The sequence below is a fragment of the Glycine soja genome, chromosome 15 (assembly GCF_004193775.1).
Source record: "Glycine soja cultivar W05 chromosome 15, ASM419377v2, whole genome shotgun sequence".
Taxonomy (NCBI): Eukaryota; Viridiplantae; Streptophyta; class Magnoliopsida; order Fabales; family Fabaceae; genus Glycine; species Glycine soja.
This window is the reverse complement of record NC_041016.1, coordinates 44,217,261-44,232,534: the sequence shown is the minus strand read 5'-3', so window position 1 is coordinate 44,232,534 and position 15,274 is coordinate 44,217,261. Positions and strand designations below refer to the sequence as shown.

The window sequence follows — 15,274 nt, the reverse complement described above, 5'->3', positions numbered from 1 at the left end:
AGGACATACTTTTTTCTCTCTGTGTATAGAGTATAGACCTCTACAACATGGTTTTTGTACGGGTGTTTCCTACTTAGTATGCATCACTTCTGAGGTAATTTTTTTTTTCCATCTTATCGTGAAAAAAGAGTGTGGCTCAATTCACATGGGTTAGGTTAGGTACTTGGTTTGCATAAGTTGAAGTAAAAAACAAAAATCTTTCGATGTTATCATGAAAAAATTGTAGTTCAATTTGAATTAGTTTGTTTGAATCTAAATTGTATAGGTTATTTTAATTTTCATTTTATTTTTAGTAGTCATGATCACTTATAAAAGTTATGTATATTTTTTTTATCAACTTTTCATCATGATATTGGTGGATAATATTTATCAATTTTGTTAATAACTAATATCCTAAAATTTTACTAATCATCTTTAATAGAATCTTTTCTCTTAATCATATTTTTAATCCACAAAATTTAAACTCGACTTGTTGATATTTACATTTTTTTAAACTTAATAATTTAAATATAATTTAGTGATGTATATTTCTTGTAGCACCCGTAAGCCCTCATAGCTAACATAGCTTCTCCCCTGCCTTCTTTGTTTTCAAACTTATATACATCATTTACTTTTAGTATGTGCTATAATGCTATTTCAAAAAACATTCAATATGATACAATGCAAATTTACTTGGAATGATTTTAGAGAAAAAAAATGTTTAGCCCACAGATATCCTTTAAGAGGGGGAATTTTGTTCAATTCAAGAACATTCACAATATGGTAACATTAGTTCTTCTAATGAAAGCTTTTTCAATATATTAGACTCAAACTCAATCTTATTTAAGATGCATATAATCTGAATCAATCACCTAACCCTAAAACATTTTAAATTGATTAATTTTTTTACAGCATTTTAAATGATTAATTAAACTTCTATACTTTTGTTTGGAAAGTGTATATAGTCAAGGATATGCTAAAAAAAATATTAAATGTGCAAATTTCCATCTTAAAATCTCAGACATCACAATCTTCAACGCCAATTTACATTTCCGATGGGCCTCAATTTTATGTGGGTATATATTTCTCAACCAAGGTTGTGGAAGGCACTTTGAGTAAACAATTCAAGTTTTTCATGACTACTGAAAACACAATACAAAACGGGCAAAAAATCAACCAGACTCCTGCAATATTGAATTCACAGAAAAGTTAGAATGCTAACATTCACTTCAGAACAAGTGGAGTAAATTAATAGATGTAGAATAACAGATAGCTAGTCTGAATCTATAACACCTTAAGCTCTCAGACAGCTTTAACGCATTCTGTTTTCCAAGTACAATTTCTCAGGTAACTTGCAAACCTTAATCAAAGTAGCTGAAGCATAGATATCTGCCTCAACATTCCAACATTTTTAGAAAAAATAATCACTTTAACAATAATTACAAGATGAAGAATAAATTATCACTTTTCAGCCACCTCAAAATAAGCCCTGGCTGTCATATTTCCCTTTGGTGAAACATTCCCTTGTGGCTGCAGCTAAATTCTTGTAAATTGTGAAATATAAAAATAAAGATAAAGCTACATTACAATGCATTGATCTTATTTATTCACAATAAAAATCAGAACCAAATATGCAAGCTAAACCAGACTCGTCATTAACATTTACAAGCACTAGCTAACAATAAAATTGTTAGTAAGCACACCCACCTAAAGTTACAATTTGAATCATTCAGCATTATGAACCAGTGAGGCAGTGCGTATGATTCCCAAGGTTCTCTGTTAGGCACACTTGGCCCAATTTGTGCAAGTAGCCTGGCAATGGTACACTTATGGACATTTATGATAACCTCCACCAAGAGAAGCAGCACTTCTTCCAATTGCTCCAACTGTATATAAAATATTTAAGTATAATTACAATTAGCATTAAAATAAAAAATGAATGAATAATCAAGAATTCTATAGACAAATGAAGGTTGGAGAACAGGCAAATCCACAACTTTCTGCTTCTTGAGTTGAGAGAATGAAAAGAAAAAGGAAATGAATGAACACCTAGAAAATTGAATGTGCAAATTCCATCAATGTTTGATTCAATTATATATGGTTTACACAGATAATTAGTGCCAAGACAGCTATGTAATTAGATCACCAATAAGAAAAGAAGCACAAAGGATAGAAAGCCACCAAGGAATTTTAAACTCAAACACAATTTTAAAAAAGTCTGCTGTGTTATGCAGTGGATACACAGAGAAGTGACTAAAATTGAACCAGAAAAGAAACTATCACCAGCAATAGATATTGTCTCAGGACCAGGCCATTTCAAAGAGAGATAACCTCTCAGTATCCACAAAATTACTTGCATAAGCAAAATGTCATTTTCTTTTTCTCACTAGCATCCCATTTAACTCCTTGCCAGTGGCACTCCTCTGTGGGCTTTTTAATGAAGTCTCCCCTTGTTCCTCACTACATCCTTGTTCCTTATAAAGTTTCAAAACTCTTGGGCCACTCACTCTTTTCTGGCCTAACAATACCTCTTCTCAGGGTGTTAGGAGCCTTGTTCTAAAAGCTAAAATCAGGAAACAAGCCAATGATCACATACACATCCTCACATATAGCTTTGGTTGATGGTTGTGGCCTATTAGACCAAATACTTGTGGCAATTGGTGATTGTGGCAAATGACAACTCGATGGGCCAATGCTTCCAGACGTTTGATTGGCAGATCATCCACTTATAACCTACTGGTATAGTCAGTTTGCCAAATGCCCTCCCAAAGTAACTTTGCTAAACCGTCAGTCAACTAGTTAATCTAAGAAATTTGGGTGAAATTTGTATCTTATTAATTGGTATTTGATCTTAAATTTAACACACTTCCTATGAAAAGGGGCCAATTTTCAAGATGATTGACAAGAATCGTAAGTTCTGGACCATGCAGTGTCAAGCCTAGCTGCACAACATTATGCTAGGCCATTCAATTTGCATGATCCAACAAAGATGTGCACAAGCCCATGTAGAAGCATGCGCTGCTGTGCAAAGATTTTGCACATGATCTCTATTGCCTTACGGATAAGCAATTGATAGGACCCCGATATAGAAGAAACTGGACTGAAATGTATATGGAAATACTCGTAATACTCAAAGGAAGAAGCCTCTGTTACAGGATTTAAGCAGATACTGCTACTACAATAGCAATGGAATGGAGCTAAGCTCCTTACAAGATAGAAAATAGATAATATATGATCACAGAAATGGTAAATACCTGACTGAGAGGACCAGCTCATCTACTCAATCTAACCTGACCGCCGAGACCCTTAACAAATTTTGTCATACCCCTTTCAGTTACTTCCCCCTCCTCCTCCATTTAACCATTTCTCTCTCTCATTCCAGGATTCATGAATCTCCCTCCTCCATTCTCCTTCCACCAGCTGGCTGTTCTGTTACTTTCTCTCTCTTCCTTTTCTTTCTGCTGTTGCCACTCTTTTCTTCATTCTCTCATATACCAACATGCCCTGCTCTAGTGTACCCAGATTTGGAGTTAGGATCAGCTCCTACTTTGTCCAAAACTTTCTCCAAAGCAGGATCTACTTGCACTGCTTCTTGCACTTTATCTGCATCCTCTGTATTGTCCTAGTTAGTGCCATTGTGTGGAGAGAATGAGAGAAGAGAGACACAGTAGAGAGAGAGACTGCGGGTGGGAGAGAGTTAGGAATAGATGGGAGAGGAGAGAGAAGGGTCCTCGTCTGAGCATTGATCGGAAAAGGAACGAAGATCATCACTGCTACAAACGAGCTAATTGGCGAGAACGTAACGACATAACCTCCTTTTACTTCACTAGATTCCCTGAAGAAACAACGGAAAAAGACCTTTGGAGGCATTTCAAGCAGGTGGGAGATGTGAGGGAGATAACAAAATTGGAAAGAGATATGGGTTTGTTAGATTCAAAGGGGTACAGGATGTTCATCAGGTGGAGAAGAAGCTTGACAGCATGGTTTTTGGAGGGTTAAAAATGTTCGTAAACACTCCTACATTTGGGAGATCAAAACGTGAAAACTCACAAACAGCTGCCAGGGGAAGAACTGGGGGTAAACATCATCTGGAGGGGTCTAGAGATACATACCTGACAATGAAGCCAGAAACAAAGGCGCACACTCAGCAAGGGTCGTATGCGGAGGCAGTGAGGAGGCATATTCCAAGAACAGAACAGAGGGGAACACTACCTAAAGGGGAGTTTACTTGTTATAGCTCGAGGTCATCAGTGAACCTTGAGATACAGGGGATAGGGCAGCAATGGCTCAAAGGGGCTTGGGTAGGGAGATTAAAAAATATGACAATGTTTGATAGGGTAGAGGATAACATGTGGTGGGATATTGGGGAGAACATACACCCGAAGTACATTGGGGATGACATGGTGTTACTCCTTGGTCTCACAGAAGAAAAAGCTAAGCGAGTGATGGAGGAAGACAAAGAAGGGTGGGGAGATGTGTTCACTTCCTTAGAGCCATGGAACCCACAGATTCGTGCTGGCTCTAGACTGACGTGGGTCCATTGCTGGGGAATACCGCTGATTGCGTGGGACATGCATCACATTAAACAAATAGTGGCCTCCATCGACGAAATGGTGGACGCAGATGATTATGTAGAAGAACTCAAGAAGCTGGACATGGCAAGGATATTAATCAAGACACCATGGAAGCCACTCATACAGCACACGGTGAATGTACACATACAAGGAGAGTCATATGAGGTGCACATAGTGGAGGAAAGCGGGAAGTCATGTGCCAACTGCCAGCGCCGACAATGGAGTGATCAGAGCTCATCTGAAGAGATACAGTCGGACGAAAGTGAAGATGGAACAACATGGGGAGACATCCCGTCATTGTGGTGGACTAGCATGCAACAGCAAAACAAAGAGGGTGCTTCTGGGGAGTTGAGCGGAGGAGCCTCGTCGTCGGGGTCAAAGAAGGAACCGAGGAGGTCGTCGGGAGTAAACACCCCATGCAACGACAACTCGCACGAAGTCTCGCCGAGACCCAAACAAGGCAGCGCGGAGGGTGCGGAGAGAGTGAAGGCGGCGAACATGCATGACGGCGCGAGGCAAGAGTTGACGGAAATCCCAGTCGAGGTCGACATGCCGGACTGTATCGGGGATGCACTGCAGATGACGGAGACTCATGTGAAGCCATCGTGGCCGGAAAACCTGGTACACGGCCACAACCACGGCACGGAGGGAGACGAGCCACTATGGGTAACCAATGGTTTTCGCGTTGAACCAGAACTGAAGGACAAAACTATTGACTGCCAGGTAATATCGCAGTCTGCCATAGTGCAGCCAAAGGATGTACAGATGCAGACGCATGGTAGGGAGGTGAAGGGGACAGCACAACTACCTTCGAACCAAAATGAAGGTTTTCGGCAAAAGGGAAGTTATGCCCCAGGTGAAAGCGCAGTCAACAATACGAAAGAGGAAAGGGGGGGACAGAGACAAACGTTGAAGAAAGGAAGGGGGGTTTTAAACCTGAAGAAGCACGTGACCAGCACATGGGGCGGGTAGTGGATGAGGGTTGTGATATTCACACCCCCACTAAAATAACTTACCCCCAAATAACAGACCCAAATAGCCCTATTCAAGCCCAATGTAGTTCCTGGCAAGTGTACTCCCGAAAAGGAATGGGCAAAAAGAAACAAGCCCAACTGTGTGCCGTTAATAGCCCGCAAGAAGCCATAGCTTCTGAAATCACCACAATACAATCACATCACCAGAAAATGGCTGAAAAGCAAACAGAAGGCCAGCTAAGCAACTCCATGCAGCAACACATGGCCCAATCACAATTAAGGCATGATGGGGAATTCCAATCAGCAAACCACTATCAAGATGCAGAAAGCACATGGAGAATGGTCACAGAATTAGGGATGACTACTCGCAATTCCCAAAAAAATTATGTTCAGCAGTTGTTGGAATTGGAGAGAAGAGATGTTGATGAGGTCGAGAGATTGGGGAGCAGGAGGCATAATCAATGAACATTATATCATATAATGTAAGAGGGTTGGGGAGGGGGGTTAAGTGGCCAACAATTCGAAGGATGGTAAGGGAGAATCACATAGACATGCTATGTCTACAGGAAACAAAAAAGGAGAGTGTTGACAAGTCAATGTGCACAGCTTTGTGGGGGGATTCAGAAATCAGCTAGGAAACATACCCTTCGCTCAACTCGGTTGGTGGCATTCTATGTATATGGAATGAGAAATTGTTCAAGGTAGAAAGAAGAATCTTAGGTGCTGGCTTTATAATGCTGACAGGCAAATGGCGCCAGGAATCACAACCAGTACATTTAATTAATATATATTCACCGTGTAATCTTCAAGATAAAAGGACGTTGTGGGAAAATATTAAACAGATGAAAAATCAAAATCCTGGAGGCTATTGGTGTATAGTTGGAGATTTCAATAATATAAGGACAGCTGCAGAGAGAGTGGGCTCAAGTCAGAGGGGGCTGGATGAGGGAAATATCAGGGAGTTCAATGACTGGATAGCGGAGTTGGAAGTAGAAGAAGCACCTTGGGTGGGTAAGCGTTTTACATGGTTCAGACCAAATGGCAGTGCTAAGAGCAAGTTGGATAGGTTTTTGGTTTCTCTAGAATGGTTATCCAAGTGGCCTGCTTCATCACAATATACACTCAAAAGGAACTTTTCAGACCATTGCCCTATCATGCTCAAATCTAAGAGTATTGACTGGGGTCCTAAGCCTTTTCGTATACTAGACTGCTGGCTTAAAGATAAGTCCTTCAAGAAGCTGGTTCAGGAAAGCTGGTCCCATAATAATCAAAGTGGATGGAGAGGATATGTGTTAAAACAGAAAATTAAAGCTCTCAAAGTCAGCATCAAGGAGTGGAACAAGACACATTTTGGAGACACTTACAGCAAATACAAAAAAATAGAAGAAGATCTAAATAAGATGGAAGAGGAGTCAGATGATAGGCTGCTGAATCATCAAGAGCTGGAAGTTAGAAAGCAGCTGCAGCAGCAGTTATGGGAGGCAGCTCAGGCACATGAGTCATTATTGAGACAAAAGGCAAGATCCAAGTGGATTAAGGAGGGTGATTGCAATTCCAGATATTTCGACTTGATGATAAATTCTAGGCGGAGGAATAATTGCTTGAATGGGGTGCTGATTGATGGCTTGTGGAAAGATGAGCCCACAATAGTCAAAGAGGAAGTGCGGAGATTCTTTTTGCAGCGTTTTCAAGAATTTGATCAGGCAAGACCAAGACTTGACGGTATTTATTTCCAGACCATTGATTTCCAGCAGAACCAAATGTTGATGGAGCGTTTTCATGAGGAGGAGGTTAAGAGAACGGTGTGGAGTTGTGGTAGCGATAAAAGTCCGGGTCCGGATGGATTCAATTTTAAATTCATCAAGCAATTTTGGGATATCATCAAATTTGATTTCCTAAATTTCTTGATGAATTTCATGTAAATGGAGTTTTTTCAAGGGGCCTCAACGCATCTTTCATAGCCTTAATTCCAAAGATAGTGGATCCTTAGGTGTTGAACGATTACAGACCTATCTCATTGATAGGATATACCTACAAGATACTTGCTAAGATTTTAGCGAATAGATTGAAGAAGGTTATGCATTCCATCATAAGCGAGCGATAGTCAGCATTCATAGAAGGCAGGCATATGCTCCATAGTGTGTTAATAGCAAATGAAGTAGTGGAAGAAGCCAAAAGAGGTCAAAAGTCATGTGTTATCTTCAAGGTTGACTATGAGAAGGCGTATGACTCGGTGTCGTGGGATTTCCTTAAGTACATGATGACAAGAATGGGATTTTGTGCAAAGTGGATTCATTGGATGGATGGTTGTCTAAAATCAGCATCGGTGTCAGTCCTGGTTAACAGCAGTCCTTCATCTGAGTTTGTGCCACAAAGAGGACTTAGGCAGGGAGATTCACTATCACCTTTGTTATTTAACATTGTTGCTGAAGGACTTAATGGCCTTATGACCAATGCTATGGAGAAAAGGTTATACAAGGGATTTCTATCAGGCACAAATAATGTGGAAATCAACCTCCTCCAGTATGCAGACGATACAATATTTTTTGGGGAGGCAACTATGGAGAATGTTAGAGCAATCAAAGTCATTCTGAGTCTGATTTTAGGGGGTGCTTGCCAAAAGAGGAAGGAGGTTTGGGGGAGGCAACTATGGAGAATGTTAGATCAAGTGGGAAACGGTGTGCTTGCCAAAAGAGGAAGGAGGTTTGGGGGTTAAAGACATCACATCATTTAACGTTTCACTTATGGGCAAATGGAAATAGGAGTTATTTCAGAGGCTGGGGGAATTGTGGGCAAGGTTGCTTGATTCAAAGTATGGTGGATGGAGAAGATTAAATGAAGAACCGAGAGCTACTACGGAATCTATATGGTGGAGGGATCTGAAGAAATTGTGTCAACATCCACAGCAGGGGCAGCTTTTGAATACTTCAATAATATGGCAGGTTGGGTGTGGGGACCAAGTTAAATTTTGGGAGGATACATGGACAGGAGGTGGGAATCAACTATTAGAGAAGTATCCTCGGCTATACACCATATCGGATCAGCAAAATCAATTAATTCAGAACATGGGAATTCACAAAGATACTGGCTAGGAATGGGATTTTAAGAGGCGAAGACCATTCTTCGACAATGAGATAGAGATGGCAGTTTCATTTATTCAAGAAGTGGAGGGGCTCAGAATTAGACCTCTGATTGGTGACCAGTGGGTGTGGGAACCTGATCCAACTGGGCAGTACTCACTTAAGAGCGCATACAATATGCTTAGACAGCATGTACCTGTGGAGGCCTAGGGGGAAGAGTTCAAGGAACTATGGAAGCTCAAAGTTCCATCTAAAGCGGCTGTGTTTGCTTGGAGACTACTCAAGGACAGGCTACCAACCAGACAAACCTGAGGAAGAAGCAAATTGACCTGCAGGATTACTTATGTCCCTTTTGTAGAAGTGTGGAGGAGACCGCAGCACATCTGTTTTTTCACTGCCAGAAAATAATTCCAGTTTGGTGGGAATCGTTGTCATGGGTGAATTTGGTGAACGTCTTCCCAAATCACCCAAGACAACATTTTATTCAGCATGTGTCTCAAATCATTGAAGGAATGGCTGCGTCTAGATGGAAAGGGTGGTGGATAGCACTGACTTGGACCATATGGAAGCACAAAAATGATATAGTTTTCTCCAATAGCAGTTTCAACGCAAACAAATTGATGGAGGATGCACTGTTTTTGGTATGGACTTGGATGAAACACTTAGAGAAGGATTTCAACACTCACTACAATCAGTGGTCTTCAAATCTTGCACAAGGTTTTAGATGTAGTTGACATTAGGAGTGCAGGGCAATTAATTGTAATAGAGTCTGTTATGTGCCCCATCCTGGGGTGGACCAAACAGCTGGCTGAATTCAAATACATCACATATGTAATCTCAATCCTGTACCTTTTAGTACCTCTGGTACTCATTTAATATACATATATATTTATTTTGGCTGATAAAAAAAAATTAATTCCCATTCCTCTACAAGATACAACATCTGCAGCTTGGTTTGTTCTTCCCCATTTATACACTACCAAAGCAATAGCCAAGAAATTTTGGCTAATCAATCTTGCTGGTTGGGTTTTGATAATATGCTACTCTAGTAAGTATAAAGGGTTCTTCTGATCATTACAAAGAAGTTATCAATCCCAAATAGCAGTGAAGAGTGGCCTACCCAAAAACTGCCATATCATGATAGCAGATAGTGGATGGCTGCTACACTAAAGATTATATGTACAAGATAAATAATTTATAATTTACACTACACAAATAGGTGTATAAAATGAAAAAAAAAATCCAAAATTAAAGATATATTTGTAATTAATAATCAAACAATCATAGTTGTGACACTGTGGCTACTTATATACCAGATTATTAACTGTTATATTTAAAATTTAAACTCAATTTGGAAGGGAAATTTTTAAGGCATTTATAACTTTGAATTTTTATTATATGATACACTGCCCTATTTTTATTTTCATGAAAATTCAGAAATTATGAGCCGCAATTTAAATCTCCATACACAACTATTGCAAAAGAAATACAATAACATTAAAGAAAGAGGTGATAAGCATACACATATAACCAGTATAATATCCACATATAGCATTCATAGACCAACTTCTAAACGGTCACAAGAAACCAGCCTCTATAGTAGGTCATATACCAAGCCAAAAAGACATAGTGTCCTCCAAACAATAAGCAATGAGGGAAACTTTATTAAAAAGAGATATATTTCACAAAATATCTACAAGGCACAAAAGGACACAACCTATATAATACTAATATTTATTAAGCACGAGAGAAACACAATCAAAAGTCTAAATGAGGTGAACGTGCCTAGAAATCACAGTAGAAGGATGTCCAAGAAAGAGCATGCAGGTGATTTGGAAGGGCACTAATCCTCAGTAGACAAAAAACTGATAGTTGGATTGGGTCCATCTCTGGTGTGCCTGGACCCACATGCATCCAGATGGGCATCACTCCACCATACGCACTAAATTGTTCAGGGTCTATAATAGAATACAAGTATAACATGACAAGCAAAAACATGGATGCAATGAGAATACATCCATTTTCTGAGTAGGACAGGTTTATAGCAAGTTTCCATGCAAGTTAAGCATTTTATAAAAATATAGCAATTATAAGTTCCAAACAGCACACACATAATGTTAAATGTAGCAGCCCATTATCATTTTAACAAAATTACAGCATATAATTATACAACACAAATCAGCAGTCAGCACATAAAATTGCTCCACTTATCAAGCCAAAATCTACTTAAGTTTTCAGGTACAACATTTAGCAACAGTTTGGATGACTTTGACTGACAACTATATCACTGAAAGTACATTGTGATGGATAAAATGTCAACACGCACCTGGACTGTTCATTACTTGTATGAGCTACTGCCAACATTTCAATCAGGCAAATGCAGCTTTCTTTTTCCAGAACTTCATGATGTGTAAAGCCATAGGCACAACGTGGAATTTATTAAGGAAGACTACCCTTTTTTACTTTCCAACCAGTCTTGATAAAAGTTAAATGCTCTAACTGGTTCCTCCAATTTGCAGTACTTATTAAAAATAATCTGAACTGGAACATGATCATTCAACAAACCAGATTTTAGTATTTTGGCATAGAGCTCTTCTGCCTCTTTCATCTTACCTCTAATACAGAACCCCCTAACAAGTTCAGTATAAGTTATTAAATCTGGTTCATACCCCCTCTGCACCATCTCATTATGTAATTGAAGAGCAAAATCAGGCCATCCTATATTACAACCAGCACCTATCAACAAATTATAGGTAACCACATCAGGAAAGAGACATTTCGAAATCATCTCTTCCTTCAGAGATCAAGCACCATGGAAATTTCCACTCTTAACCTGTGCAAGAATTAAAGCATTATAAGTAAATACATTAGGGCAAACACCAAAATCCAGCATCTGATCTCTTGTAAAAAATGCATTACTAAGATCATTATATCTCCCTTACAAGTCATTATTAGGTTCCATATTAAAGGTTTGGGCACCATTAAATTGCTCAACATACACCAAAGCAAGTTTTTTGCTCTAACAATCTCTCCGTCAAAACAAAAGCCTCGAATCACAATCTGGTATGTAATTTGGTCAGGCATAATTCCCATATTAGACATAACTCCAATGGTATAGCAAGCCTCACTAATTTTTCCTTCCTTGCAAAGAGCACCAATAAGAATATTATAAGTAAAAGCATCAGGAAGTAAACCTTTCTTAAACATCTCACATGCATATCCATATGCAAGGTTCATTAGTTGACTCTTGCAAAATCCATTGATAAGAACATTATAAGCTACAACATCAACTTTTGTACAATTTTGAAGCATCTGATTCCAAAGATTGAGAGCCTGAATAATTGCTCCATTCTTAAAGTAGCTATCCATAAATATAGAAGAGGTAACTAAATCAGGTATACCTTTCTCGTCATCATCCTTTAATATTTCTACAAGCATGCTTTTAGCTTCCATCAGAAGACCTTTCTCACACAGTGCACACACCAGTATGCTACAAGTAACCCTGTTTGGCAGAATCCCAGCATAGGCCATGGTGGAGAACAGATACAAAGCCCTATCCACGCCATTAACAGCGCAATAGCCCTTAATTAAAGTGTTATAAGTGGCACAGTTGGGACGAGGACCAAATTCTAGCATCTCTCGAACAACCAAATCCGCCTTGTCCGGAAGACCAATTTTGCAAAGCCCATTTACAATATGGTTGTGGGTAAACACATCAGGAACAACACCTTTCTGCACCATTTTCCCCTGAAGCCAAACAGCTGCTTCCAACTTACCATCTAAGCACAAACGCCTAATAGTAGCTGTATCTTCAGCATACTTGGATTCACATGCATATCCTATAGTTAGACCTGTCTTTACCAAACATAGGTTCTCCCTGCAACATTTAACCCAAAAGTCACTCATTGGAATCCCTTGCATCTTTTTGCTAACGTACACAAAAAACAGGCATACATATATGGGGATATAGCTAGCGACAAAGCCATTTTTACATGATAGGAACAAATCTAGGCCATACAACCATACATGGATGTCAAGATTAGAAGCTTTTTAAAATCACACTTCAAAAATTCACGTGACCTCTAAAAAACTCATGACTTGTGTGTGTTTAGGGTTCATTTGGAAGAGCTATTTACAGATTATTTAGACTTATGACATAAACACTTGTGTAAGTGTTTGAAAGAGCCAGTGAAAAACGAATATGATAAGTCTGTAAGCTGTTTTCAGACAAATTCAATATTTTCTCTAGGATACCTTACAAAAATAAATTACAATATACCTGAAAATAGTTTAACCATGCTTCCTATTGGATTATAAAAACAACTTATGCCCTGTATGGATAAACTATAGGAAAAGAAAATAAGAAGATAAAATGCAATAAGTTTCTCTCATAAGTTAAAATTAGCTTATGTATAAGCCGATTCATAGAAGTTCTCAAAAATTTGATCTTAACTTACATATCAGCTAACTTTAACTTTAGAGAGAAGTTTAATTCATTCTACTTCTTTTCTCTTCTTCTACGAGTACTTACTGAGAAGTTCATCCAAATGGACCTTTTACATATGTACTTACATGATAAGCACTTACTCAATAAGTGCTTAATTAAGTTGTTCATTCCAGATGCATCCTTAATCTTGATCATTCATAATAATATCTAACAGTCAATAACTCAATATTTATTCTTACTCCCATATCCAAGGTTTTAAAAAATGGTCCGCGCAACATCAAGATTTTTAACTGTCGGCGACCGTAATTGAGACCACATCGGTCGCATTTGTCCGTGATATCAACAAACATGACGAAACCACAATAGGACCTCAATTGATAATTGAAACCTTGCTCATATCATATATGCATGCCACTATGGTAATTCAATTCAACCTACATATCACTTAAAAGTTCGAACTAAATTCTTCGAATTAGATAAAATCGGAGCTAACCTCATCATCTTAAGACGCTCTAAACTGTCCTTAAGCAGAGTATCCAGCGCATTGAAAACGGCGTGCCGTCCATTCCCGTCGGCGCCAAAACTGTCGTCGTTTGACAAACAATCTTCCGCGTTTACTCCGCACTTCTTCTTAGTGGCCGAATCCACTTCACGGAAAATCCTGCAGCAACCAGAAACGACGTCGTCTTGAGAAAATCGAAAGAAAGAGAAATTAAAATGGAATGTTATGGCCTTATGGGTGTGACCCAATTTAGGAGTGTGACTATTGATTTTCTATGGCTCAATAGTAATTATCAAAATACTTTTATTATGTGCTTGGAGGGAGAATTTCAAAATTCTAAAGAATTTGAAATGTTCAAATTTAGAATATTTTTATTTAATTTTTTTATTTTGTAAATGATTTATTTAGATAAATCAATTTGAATTCATGAAATTTTAAATTTTTAGTTTGAATGGAACAATTCAATTCTTTCATATATAAAATTTTATTTTTAAATTCATAATATTAAATTTACTGAAACTAATATTGGCTATTTTCTTAATATTAATAATTAAAAAACAATCTTAAATATTTAACAATTCAATAATAATTTTAATGTTACAGAATATTTATAATAAATTTAAATATTTAATCATTCAAAAATGTTTTTAATATTACATAATATTTTAAAATTATTGAGTATTATTTAATCTTCCTTTAAATCTATGAAAAACATACAAATTTTTAAGAGTAGGAAGATTAAATAGAAATTTATTTTCTTAAATTGTGACAAAAAAAAGGGGCTTACTTTTTATTATATTCATCAATCAAAATGAAAATTATATATTGATTTTTCAAATCACAATCAAACATATCCATCATAGTAGATTCCAACTCAAATTCACAATTTATAAAAGACATGTCATCATTGGCAAGAGTTTTGATATAATTATATATTAATAATAAATTAAAATTTTCATAACACATCACATACCATTTAACACTATAAATAGAGGTCATATTGTCAAAATAAGCATCGTATGTGTTAAGTACAAATTAAAATTAAATGAACATGAGTTCAATCCAACAAAGTTTTTAGAAATAGACTTAGTCATAGACTCAAGCACTCAATTGTCAAGTATATAATGGAGCATCCTTGAAAACATTGCATATTTTGGATTAATTTACACAATTGAACACAACAAAATGACATATATATTTGGAAACCATGCTAGTTACACCACCAAATGTGGTTTAGTTGACCACCATGAGAATCAAATTATATTTAAAGTTGTTTATTGACCACTGAACATGAAGAATGTTTCCTATACACTGTCACAATGAAAAATAATAAATGAATCAAACTTTGAATCAACTACAAGGATCATTTTCTAATAAAAAGAATGCAATCCGAATTTCAAACTAGCATGTCCATAGAAAATCAAACTTCTTATCCTTGAATATTAACCATTCCTAAAGCCTAATGAAACAAACCCAAACAAGGTTATACTAAATAAGATTAAAAACAACGTTATATTAAATAAGATTAAGGTTATACTAAATAAGATTAAAAATTAAGTTATATTAAACAAGATTAAAAATAATAACAAGCTATACTAAACAAGATTAAGAATAATAACAAGTTATACCAAATAGGATTAAAAATAATAAAATTATAAAATCATAACAAGATATACTCAACGATGGAAACTGTGTGGGGTTGTCATTGACAAACAGGA

At 37.3% G+C, this 15,274-nt stretch overlaps 1 pseudogene; it reads right to left on the bottom strand.

The window, feature by feature from the left end:
• Positions 1-1,258: 1,258 nt before the first annotated feature.
• Positions 1,259-14,555, bottom strand: LOC114386195 (annotated as a pseudogene).
• Positions 14,556-15,274: the final 719 nt, after the last annotated feature.